We start from the raw sequence: 12614 nt of genomic DNA on the forward strand, positions 1-12614 counted from the left end.
AAGGCTTTAAAGGAACAAATGCTTCCCTTGAGCATGAAGGAATTCTGGAACCAGATAGCCTTTGGAATCAAAATGCAACTCTTCCCTGGGTCTCTGACCCACTAGCCTACCCTGCAGATTTTGGACTAATCGAGCCTCTGCAATCACATGAGCCAGTTCCTTAAAATAAACCTCTCTTGGCAAACCAGGAAATAGACTCTTAACTATAGAGAACAAACTGATCCTAACCAGAGGGGAGGTGAGTGGGGGGATAGGTGAAATAGGTGATGTGAATTAAGGAGTGCACTTGTGAAGAGGACCTAGTGTTGTGTGTAAGCACTGAATCATTTCATTGTACACCTGAAACTAATATTATACTATATATTAATTAATTAGAATTCAAATATAAATGTTAAAAATAACTGTTTCTCTATATACATACACATCCTATTGATTCTTTCTCTGAGAAGAACCCTGACTAATACCACTGTTTTTTTTTTTTTTTTAATTTTTATTGGAGTTCAATTTGCTAACATATAGCATAACACCCAGTGCTCATCCCAACAACTGCTCGCCACAGTGCCCGTCACCCAGTCACCCCAACCCCCCACTCAACTCCATTTCCACTACCCCTTGTTCGTTTCCCAGAGTTAGGTGGCTCTCATTTTCTGTAACCCTCACTGATATTTTCACTCATTTTTCTCTCCTTTCCCCTTTATTTCCTTTCACTATTTTTTATATTCCCCAAATGAATGAGACCATATAATGTTTGTCCTTCTCCGATTGACTTACTTCACTCAGCATAATACCCTCTAGTTCCATCTACGACGAAGCAAATGGTGGGTATTTGTCATTTCTAATGGCTGAGGAATATTCCATTGTATACACAGACCACATCTTCTTTATCCATTCATCTTTTGATGGACACCGAGGCTCCTTCCACAGTTTGGCTGTTGTGGACATTGCTGCTAGAAACATCGGGGTGCAGGTGTTCTGGCGTTTCACTGTATCTGTATCATTGGGGTAAATCCCCAGCAGTGCAATTGCTGGGTCCTAGGGCAGGTCTATTTTTAACTCTGAGGAACCTCCACAGAGTTTTCCAGAGTGGCTGCACCAGTTCACATTCCCACCAATAGTGCAAGAGGTTCCCCTTTCTCGGCAGCCTCTCCAACATTTGTTGTTTCCTGCCTTGTCAATTTTCCCCATTCTCACTGGTGTGAGGTGGTATCTCATTGTCGTTTTGATTTGTATTTCCCTGATGGCAAGTGATGCAGAGCATATTCTCATGTGCTTGTTGACCATGTTTATGTCTTCTTTGCTGAAATTTCTGTTCATCTTTTGCCTATTTCATGATTGGATTGTTTGTTTCTTTGCTGTTGAGTTTAAGAAGTTCTTTATAGATCTTGGATACTAGCCCTTTATCAGATATGTCATTTGCAAATATCTTCTCCCATTCTGTAGGTTATTTTTAGTTTTGTTGACTGTTTCTTTTGCTGTGCAGAAGCATTTTATCTTGATTGGGTCCTAATAATTCATTTTTGCTATGGTTACCCTTGCCTTCATGGATGTATCTTGCAAGAAGTTGCTGTGGCCAAGTTCAGAAAGGGTGTTGCCTGTGTTCTCCTCTAGGATTTTGATGGATTATCCTCTCACATTTAGATCTTTCCCCCATTTTGAGTTTATCTTTGGGTATGGTGTAAGAGAATGGTCCAATTTCATTCTTCTGCACGTGGCTGTCCAATTTTCCCAGCACCATTTATTGAAGAGACTGTCCTATTTCCAGTGGATTATCTTTCCTGCTTTGTCGAATATTAGTTGACCATAGAGTTGAGGGTCCACTTCTGGATTCTCTATTCTGTTCCATTGATCTATGTGTCTGTTTTTGTGCCAGTACCACACTGTCTTGTAGCACAACCTGAAATCTGGCATTGTGATGCCCCCAGCTCTGGTTTTCGTTTTCAATATTCCCCTGGCTATTTGGGGTCTTTTCTGATTCCACACAAATCTTAAAATAATTTTTTCTAACTCTCTGAAGAAAGTCCGTGGTATTTTGATAGGGATTGCATTAAACGTGTAAATTGCCCTGGGTAACATTGACATTTTCACAATATTAATTCTGCCAATCCATGAGCATGGAATATTTTTCCATCTCTTTGTGACTACCTCAATTCCTTTCAGAAGTGTTCTATAGTTTTTAGGGTATAGATCCTTTACCTCTTTGGTTAGGTTTATTCCTAGGTATCTTATGCTTTTGGGTGCAATTGTAAATGGGATTGACTCCTTAATTTCTTTCTTCAGTCTCACTGTTAGTGTATAGAAATGCCACTGATTTCTGGGCATTGATTTTGTATCCTGCCACGCTACCAAATTGCTGTATGAGTTCTAGCAATCTTGGGGTGGAGGCTTTTGGGTTTTCTATGTAGAGTATCATGTCATCGGCGAAGAGGGAGAGTTTGACTTCTTCTTTGCCCATTTGAATGCCTTTAATGTCTTTTTGTTGTCTGATTGCTGAGGCGAGGACTTCCAGTACTATGTTGAATAGCAGTGGTGAGAGTGGACATCCCTGTCTTGTTCCTGATCTTAGGGGAAAGGCTCCCAGTGCTTCCCCATTGGGAATGATATTTGCTGTGGGCTTTTCGTAGATGGCTTTTAAGATGTCGAGGAAAGTTCCCTCTATCCCTACACTCTGAAGAGTTTTGATCAGGAATGGAGGCTGTATTTTGTCAAATGCTTTCTCTGCATCTGTTGAGAGGATCATATGGTTCTTGGTTTCTCTCTTGCTGATATGATGAATCACATTGATTGTTTTGCGAGCGTTGAACCAGCCTTGTGTCCCGGGGATAAATCCTACTTGGTCATGGTGAATAATTTTCTTAATGTGTTGTTGGATCCTATTGGCTAGTATCTTGTTGAGAATTTTTGCATCCATGTTCATCAGGGATATTGGTCTGTAATTCTCCTTTTTGGTGGGGTCTTTTTCTGGTTTTGGAATTAAGGTGATGCTGGACTCATAGAATGAATTTGGAAGTACTCCATCTCTTTCTATCTTTCCAAACAGCTTTAGTAGAATAGGTATGATTCCTTCTTAAAACATTTGATAGAATTCTCCTGGGAAGCCATCTGGCCCTGGACTCTTGCGTCTTGGGAGGTTTTTGAGGACTGCTTCAATTTCCTCCGTGGTTATTGGCCAGTTCAGGTTTTCTATTTCTTCCTGCTCCAGTTTTGGTAGTTTGTGGCTTTCCAGGAATGCGTCCATTCCTTCTAGATTACCTAATTTATTGGCGTACAGCTGTTCATAATATGTTTTTAAAATCGTTTGTATTTCCTTGGTATTGGTAGTGATCTCTCCTTTCTCATTCATGATTTTATTAATTTGAGTCTTTTCTCTCTTCTTTTCAATAAGGCTGGCTAATGGTTTATCTATCTTATTAATTCTTTCAAAGAACCAACTCCTGGTTTTTTTGATCTGTTCCACAGTTCTTCTGGTCTCGATTTCATTGAGTTCTGCTCGAATCTTTATTAACTCTCTTCTTCTGCTGGGTGTAGGATCTATTTGCTGTTTTTTCTCTAGCTCCTTTAGGTGTAAGGGTAGCTTTTGTATTTGAGTTCTTTCCAGTTTTTGAATGGATGCTTGTATTGCGATGTATTTCCCCCTTAGGACTGCTTTTGCTGCATCCCACAGATTTTGAACGGTAGTATCTTCATTCTCATTAGTTTCCATGAATCTTTTTAATTCTTCCTTAATTTCCTGGTTGACCCTTCATATTTTAGCAGGATGGTCCTTTACCTCCACGTGTTTGAGGTCCTTCCAAACTTCTTTTTGTGATTTAGTTCTAATTTCAAGGCATTATGGTCTGAGAATATTCAGGAGACGAACCAATCTTCTGGTATCGGTTCAGACCCGATTTGTGACCCAGTATGTGGTCTATTCTGGAGAAAGTTCCACGTGCACTTGAGAAGAATGTGTATTCAGTTGAGTTTGGATGTAAAGTTCTGTAGATATCTGTGAAATCCATCTGGTCCAGTGTATCATTTAAAGCTCTCGTTTCTTTGGAGATGTTGTGCTTAGAAGACCTATCGAGGGTAGAAAGAGCTAGATTGAAGTCACCAAGTTTAAGTGTATTATTATCTAAGTATTTCTTCACTTTGGTTATTAATTGGTTTAAATATTTGGCAGCTCCCATATTCGGGGCATATATATTGAGGATTGTTAAGTCCTCTTGTTGGAGAGATCCTTTAAGTATCAGATAGTGTCCCTCTTCATCTCTCACTACAGTCTTCGGGGTAAATTTTAGTTTATCAGATATAAGGATGGCAACCCCTGCTTTCTTTTGAGGACCATTTGAATGGTAAATGGTTCTCCAATCTTTATTTTCAGGTTGTAGGTGTCCTTCTGTCTAAAATGAGTCTCTTGTAGACAGCAAATAGATGGGTCCTGCTCTTTTATCCAGTCTGAAACCCTGCACCTTTTGATGGGGTCATTAAGCCCATTCACGTTCAGAGTTACTATTGACAGATATGAGTTTAGTGTCATCATGATATCTATTCAGTCCTTGTTATTGTGGATTGTTCCACTGAAGTGCTTCTTAAAGGGGAATTTTAAGAGTCCCCCTTAAAATTTCTTGCAGCGCTGGTTTGGAGGTCACATATTCTTTCAGTTCCTGCCTGTCTTGGAAGCTCTTTATCTCTCCTTCCATTTTGAATGAGAGCCTTGCTGGATAAAATATTATTGGTTGCATGTTCTTCTCATTTAGGACCCTGAATATATCCTGCCAGCCCTTTCTGGCCTGCCAGGTCTCTGTGGAGAGGTCTGCTGTTACCCTAATATTCCTCCCCATAAAGGTCAGGGATTTCTTGTCTCTTGCTGCTTTAAGGATCTTCTCTTTATCTTTGGAATTTGCAAGTTTCACTATTAAACATTGAGGTGTTGAACAGCTTGTTTTGATTTTAGCGGGGCGGGGGGGACCTCTCTATCTCCTGGATCTGCATGCCTGTTGCCCTCCCCAAGTCAGCGGAAGTTCTCAGCTGTGATTTGATCAAATACACTTTCTGGTCCTCTCTATCTTTTGGTGCCCTCTGGAACCCCAATTAAATGTAGATTTTTCCTTCTGAAGCTGTCATTTATTTCCCTTAACCTTTCCTCATGATCTTTTAATTGTTTTTCTCTTTTTTCCTCAGCTTCCTTCTTTGCATCAACTTGTCTTCTATGTCACTCACTCATTCTTCTACCTCATTAACCCTGTTGTTAGGACCTTCAGTTTGGATTGCATCTCATTTAATTGATTTTTAATTTTGGCCTGATTAGATCTAAATTCTGCAGTCATGAAGTCTCTTGAATCCTTTATGCTTTTTTCCAAAACCACCAGTAGCTTTATAATTGTGCTTCTGTATTGGCTTTCTGACATTGAGCTGTTGAGTATTTTATTGAAACATGATGCCCTGCTGTCCCAACAGCATCCAGCCACCTCCCCCAGTGCCAAGTTGGCTGGGTCCCGATCCAGCGATGTGGTTGAGTTCAGACCCAATGGTGTCAGGCAGGACTCCAGACTGAGAAACTGGTTATCAAAGCAGGATACCAGATGAGAGTCCTTAGTTGACAAATATTTAAGTGGTAAAAGGCTCTTAAAGAATGTAGGATGAGAAGTTCTGAATGGAAGTGCTGGCGGCCCTCCTCAGAGTTGAGTGCTGGGATGGGGTGTGCCAAGGAGCGGGAAGGGCCCATGTGGCCAGCTGTGGGAGTGACTGAAGTTACCTGTGTGGACTGACCGGTGTGGACTGACCATGTGGATGGCATCCCTGAGGCTGTCCTGGTAGACAGGGCAGGAAACCCCAAGAGGGAAATCAGGCTGCTCTGCTCAGAACAATTCCCTTTTCTATCCTGGGCTGCCAAGTACAGACCCAAATGCCCAATTTTAGATAATTGAGATATTTGTACTTTCTCACTCTCCAGGAAGAGTACAAGGAAACCACAATGCAGCCTGTGGAGGGAAGATGGGGGAGGAACCACGCCCGGGGTGACACCCATGGGAGCCACAGGGGCTAGAGGAGAGCAGGTCCTCCAAGCAGCTCTCAGGAGTGCGACATCTTGTCTGGAGGCATGAACCCTGTGTCCCCGAGGGTCCTGAGCGCCACTCGGCCATCTGCCGCGCCGCCAGGTGGGTTATGCTGCCATTGTTGAGAGACAGGCGGAGCCAGCCTTCAGGAGGGAACTGCAGTGCCCGGCACACGATGTAGCGGATGACATTGGCATGGCAGGTGAAGATCTTGTAACTGTCCTCCTGCTGCTTGACATCTGCAGAAGGTGCCCTGATCTGGGCTCCGTCTTCATAATACACAGCCTCTGACTTCTAGTGGGACACAGGAGTGTCGGTCTCAATGGGGGCGCCCTCCCTCAGCAGGTCTGTGCCGACCTTGCAGACACCTGGCAGGTGCTTGTTGATGATTTCAGTGGTTTCCATGGCTCGGGTCATGGACGAATGGACAATTTCATTAGACTTCAACCCCAAGCTTGGAAGTCGGAGCCCAGTTAGTTCAGCCTGTTCACGACCCAGGGGTGTTAGAGAGCGGTGCTTTTCCAGGAAGGCATCCACGTGGTACTGGGAGTGCCTGATGAGGAAGATGTGTCGTGTGGCCTTTGCTTTGCAGTGGTCCAGCCTGGACGCCAGTTCTTCTTCTCCAGAGTCTAGGTTCCTCTTCCACAGGTTGACCAAGGATAGTGGTTCTTGCCTGTCCCAGGTGGGGTCCCAGACGCCCGGCCCGGGATGCGCGGTCCCCGCCCACGCCGGCACCCAGACCACGCGCGGCTCCGCGTCCCCGCCCGCGCGGGGCTTCCCCAGCGCCACCTCGGAGAAGAGCACCGAGGCGGAGCCCGGCCAGGCCGCAGGCCGCTAGCTGCAGCGCCCGTCGGAGGGCCCCGCCCGCCCGGCCCCTGCAATCCAAACTGCTACTCTGCGGGACAGAGGACTGTTTCTGAATCTTTTGTGGTGAGTTCTTCCTTCTAGTCATTTTGCTCAGTGCAGAGTGGCTAAAAACAAGTGGTACTGGAAAAGGGAAGGAAAAAGAGAGGAAAAAGGGGGGGAAACAAACAAACAAAAAGAAGGGGTACCCTCTGGTTCTATATACTGTGAATCCCTCGACTTCCCCTTTCCAGCGCTGGTCGGTCAAGAACTTGCTCTTCCCCTGTCCCTGCAGCTGGTCTTCTGGGGAGGGGCCTGCTGTGCTGACTCGCAGGTGTGTGCACCTGGGGGAGCTGCCCCGCCCCCTGCCAGGTGCACGGCTCAGTGGGAGCTGTTTACCCCGTGAGGCCCCTGTTCCCTGGTGGCCCCACTCCGTCCCAGGCACACGGTGACACGCGGAGGAACCACCCCACTGGCGGCGGCCAGCTCCCCAGCCCTGGAGTCAGCTCCCCCAGTAACTCCCGCAGCTCCCAGTCCGCATGGGCCTGGATGTTCCCGGGGCGGGGGCGCCCACCTGCACGCTTGGGGGCGCCCGGGGGCAGGAGCGTACTCGCTGTCCTGCGTCCTCCCCGCCTCCGCCTGTCCCGGGGGAGCGCAGGCCCGTGGGCTGTGTCCGCCGAGGTCCTGGGATCCGGGGCCTGCGCCACTCTGGGATCCCGCTCCGGGACCCCAGAGCCACGCAGCCCCCTCCGCTCGGAGCTGTCGCCTGAGCCGCCGCCCGAGCTGCTCCCCGAGGCGCCGGTCATGCGCTCCAGCCCTTTAGGGAGCTTGTCCCGAGGTGTGCGGCACGCTCTCCCCTGGGGCGCAGGTCCTCTGTTAGTGACCTGGGACCCTGGGGGCTCCCCTGCCCTTCCTGGGATCCTGCCTGAGTCCCTGCAAGCACCTTTCTGCCCAGGAAGATTGGTGAAGCTCCTGCTTCTCCGGGACGGGGTTTTCCTGTCCTGGGGACACTCGCCGCTGTGCCTTAGCCCTGCTCCTGGGGGGCCCCTCCCCTTTGGTGCTTTTTTATTTATTTTTCCCCTCTTCCTACCTTGATAGAAGCGTGAACTCCTCACTGTAGCGTTCCAGCTGTTCTCTCTTTAAATCTCAGGCCAAATTGGTAGGTTTTCAGGATGATATGTAAGTTATCTAGGTAAGTTGGTGGGGTCAGGTGACTTGGGGACCCTACTCTTCCATCATCTTGCCCCGTCCCCCTAATACCACTGTTAATGCTTAATAAATATCATGGTTTTTTAATCCCCAAATGAAATATTCTTTAGCCCTCACAATACTTCACTCTAACAGAATCTTTTTGCTTTCCAAATAAAAATTACTTCAAAAGTGTTTCTATATTTAATTGTTCATTCCTTCCCAAATATTATTGACTCCTCATTTAATCATCTACTAGTAAACATAATGGAAGAAAAGCTCTGGGTAAAGCAAATGGAGGGCCATACCCAAATTTAGCAATGGTGACAGTCTAAAATATTGACAGATTACAAATTTAAAAGTTACACAAAATGAATATAATTGTGTGGAACTATCCCTATTTTTTAAAATATTTTATTTATTTATTCATGAGAGACAGAGAGAGAGAGAGAGAGAGAGAGGCAGGAACACAGGCAGAGGGAGAAGCAGGCTCCATGCAGGGAGCTCGACATGGGACTCAATCGCAGGCTGCCCTCCCTATGGAAATTAATTTTACTTGTGGAATAAAGCACCTTAAGGAAACTTTCCCTCTATGAAAATACTTGACTTAGAAAATGGAGCTGAAGTTGAATTCATTTAATTCTGCATCTAATGTAGAAAAATGGCACTGAAATTTTGAAAGGAACATGAAATTGTTGTACTTTCTAAGTCTCTATGAATAAAGTAGGTGAGGAGAAGGAGAAAAATTCAATTTAACACTGAGAGTAATTTTCACCTTTTCTTCCTTAAAAAACATATGTGAAATGCCATGTGTTGTCATGGAAACGGTAAAATAAGAAATCTGTTTCTGAATGCTTAAAGTTAGGTGCAAGATTGTCAAATACAGGCTGTTTGTATTGTCTCTTATAAAAGAGAAAAAGACATAATGATTTGGTACATAACCATCCTTGTATTTATTCTAACTCTTCTCTTTAGTCTGTGTTTTGTGTGTGGGCGACTTCCAAAGTTATTTCCGTTTATTTTCCTTCCCGGAGCTTACTGCAGGCACCTTTTCTGGACCTTATTTATAATGCCATTGGGTTAAAATATAAAGCATAGATTTTAAAGCTGAAAGGTCACTTAAAGGAATTTAATAAAAAGCAAGGACCTATTCAAATTCATGTAACCATGCTCACAACACAAAATACTTGAAGCAATAGTTGTAATGTAGTTTTTTTAGAGTAAGGTATACCCCTGAGTTTGAGTACTAATTCTTTCCTTTAGTTACTCTGTGACCTTGAGCAACATACTTCATTCCTCTCTAATCTGTTTTCAAATCTGTAAAATGAAACTAATCGACTTACTTTTTTAAGAATTACTGGATAAATATTAAATAGTATACCCAAGGCACAAATATTAGTCATTATTATCTCATTTCAATTACTCACATTAGTGGATTGGACCAAAGCTTAAATAACAAACTGACCTATAATCTTCACATCCCTTCGCTTTTTGAGCCTGTGGTTGGATACATACATGCCATTCTTTTTTTTTTAAGATTTTATTAATTCCATGAGAGAGAGAGAGAGAGGCAGAGACACAGGCAAAGAGAGAATCAGGCTCTATGCAGGGAACCCGACGCAGGACTCCATCCCGGGTCTCCAGGATCAGGCCCTGGGCTGAAGGCGGCACTGAACTGCTGAGCCACTCCGGCTGCCCCATACATGCCATTCTTGATCATTGACAATGATTCCTACCAAAGGCTAGAATCTTTCTCTAACCTTCAAGGTCCATCTCCCAATCTTGACCTGCATGCTACCAATCAACCCAGAGCCACTGAGCATTCAGCTGGAAGAGACTCAAGTACTTTTATTTCATGGGTGGAAATGCAATCTCCAGGAACAGTGTTTGGTTGAAGATCCCACTCTCTGAGGAAGAGGTAGGGCCTGATCTTCCAGCTTCCAATTCAGAGCTCCAGATTTTGTGTCCCATAAATACTGACCCAAGAAGAGCAAGAATATACTTACGCTATGCTAATTTCCATTGTTCTATCTTTGCCTTAGAGAGAGTAGTTTTCTTCAAATGTGGATACCAATGTGAGCACATGAAATCATCCTAAGGGCTATAGGAGCAGAAATAATCTAAAGGAATCAATTTCTAGCTCTTCAACATTCCTGGCTTTTTCCTAAAACTGATCTTCCTGAGAACCTATCTTCCTTCCACTTTACAACAAATTTTCTCCCTTTCATCCATCCCACTACTTCCTATGATGCATTATCTCAGAGAGAGAGAAAACCTCCAAAGTGGAAGCCTCCTGTATTATTAGTTAAGCTACCCCAAACCCTTTCCTGTCTTAAGCATATTTACAGTAATAGTGGAGGTGTTAAAAAGGGACAGAAGCTAATGTCAGAATGTTCTAAAATCAAATACATGATAAAGGGTGAAAGGAATGATGATTTAATGACATTACTTCTTCCATCCCCCAACCAATATCCAAAAATTACTTTTCTTTGAGGGAGAACCCCATGAAAAGAAAATAGAGTATGGGTAGGAAAGGCTGAATGCTATGAATTTTGGATTTCATATTAAATGCATGAAAATTTTACAGCTATTTTTTGATACATATCCTTGGAGCATGCATTTAACTGAAAAGAAAGAGATCCTTAAATGGTCAAAGTCATATAATATCTGTGCTTCTTTTAAACGCAATTCTGATGTTTTCAGAACTACCATGTATAAAAGAATATATGAAGGAAGTGTGAAAAATTTGCTAATTGATGAATATGGATGGTGAGTAAGTGGGGATTTGTTTTATTATTCTATTCGTATATATGCTTGAAACTTTGCATAATATCACCATATTATTAATTAACCTTGGAAGAGAAAAACTCTTCGATGTACAAATACCATAGAAGAAATGGAAAAATTACCAAAGAACACTCCCTATGCCTGTTCAACTATCCGTGGATTGAGAGGTAATGTACTTCAAACTCTCCAAACCAGTTTTCAAATGTAACAATCAGTGCCAGAAAGCCGCCTCTCCAGCACTCTCCAATCAAAAAAAGTGATTTAATTTGGAAACACTGCAATGATAGGAAACTCTGCCAGTCAATGGGATTCTTTCCTGATGGGTTTCACTGTAGTGTCATCTGGTTAGGTCATTTTGGTGGGAAACCATGTTTTTAGTAACCTGATATATCTTATTTTGGGCAGGTTAGATTCCTAGTGGAAAATCCTTCCAGTGCCTTGTCTGCAGACCTATAAACTTTGGTGCAAGCATTCTGGACCTGAGTGGGACTAAAGGGCCTGGTAGTATTTCCACTTTAGCTGTACACACATATGTGTGTTGTTTGAAGTACTTCAAAATGTTTTATGATACTGCTATTTTTGCTCACTATATAGAATGGATGCATGTCCATTTTTTTTTCCTTTTCCTAAATTTCTGGAAGCTTTCAATTTTTTCCTGATCTGAACTTTCACCTAAATACATGTAGGAGTGTGTCTTTTATTCCTTAATCTTTTATTTTAATTATCTCTTAATTATCCATAGTATAAACCTCCATGCTGTTTTCTCATGCCCTTAACTATTTATTTGAATATCCCAACCTCCCCATTATCTCTTTTTTGTATAAACTCTTACCACATGGACACAGAGACCCTAAATCTATCTTCTATGTTTTATAACTTTCTTTTCACATTCTTTCTTTCTTTTTTTTTTAAGATTTTCTTTATTCATGAGAGACACACAGAGAGAGAGAGAGAGAGAAGTCAGAGACACAGGCAGAGGGAGAAGCACGTTCCATGCAGGGAGCCTGACGTGGGACTCGATCCCGGGTCTCCAGGATCAGGCCCTGGGCTGAAGGCAGCGCTAAACTGCTGAACTACCTGGACTCCCCTATTTCTTTCTTTTATATTTGCCCCATTTGATCATTTTTTGGCTTAATAACCCAAAATCATAATTAATTTCTTATAACAATTATACTCACAATATTCTGGTTTTTGTTATCTACTGAACTCATTTGTATTTAAGAATCATATTATTAAAAAAAAAAAGAATCATATTATTTTTAAGATTTTATTGAGTTATTATTTGTGAATGATTAATTCACTTTTTGTCATTCCAAGGATATAACTACATTTTAAGTCTTATTTTTGTTAAACTAATTCTGCTCATTGAAAAATAATATCCTATTTTTTAGTGTGGTATCTATTTTTCTTGGGCTTGATATCTTCAACTGTTAGTGACTTATGTAATTAAACTTATCTTTTAGTCTGAGACTTCTTCATTCCCCTTATATGGATGCTATTATTGTTTCCTATAGCTACCTATTGTCCATACACAAAAATTTCCATGATTTCTAATAAAATTGATTAGTTTATAAATCATCAAAATCCTGAACAAAGAAAAGCCTCTTCTATTTGGTATCTCATATCCTTCTCCTCCCCACACTTCCAGACTATAACTGATTAATTCACCAGCTACTGTTTTTCTATATAGCAAACTACACAGTGCAAGAAGTAAATCACTTTTACAGGCAATCCTCTGTTATACAGGCAACTATGTTGTATAGT

General features: G+C 42.6%; 1 pseudogene; it reads right to left on the reverse strand.

Annotated features, from left to right (window-relative positions):
* Positions 1–6048: 6048 nt before the first annotated feature.
* Positions 6049–7681, reverse strand: LOC121479047 (annotated as a pseudogene).
* Positions 7682–12614: the final 4933 nt, after the last annotated feature.

Source organism: Vulpes lagopus, chromosome 19 (genome assembly GCF_018345385.1).
Source record: "Vulpes lagopus strain Blue_001 chromosome 19, ASM1834538v1, whole genome shotgun sequence".
In the NCBI taxonomy this organism is placed as follows: Eukaryota; Metazoa; Chordata; class Mammalia; order Carnivora; family Canidae; genus Vulpes; species Vulpes lagopus.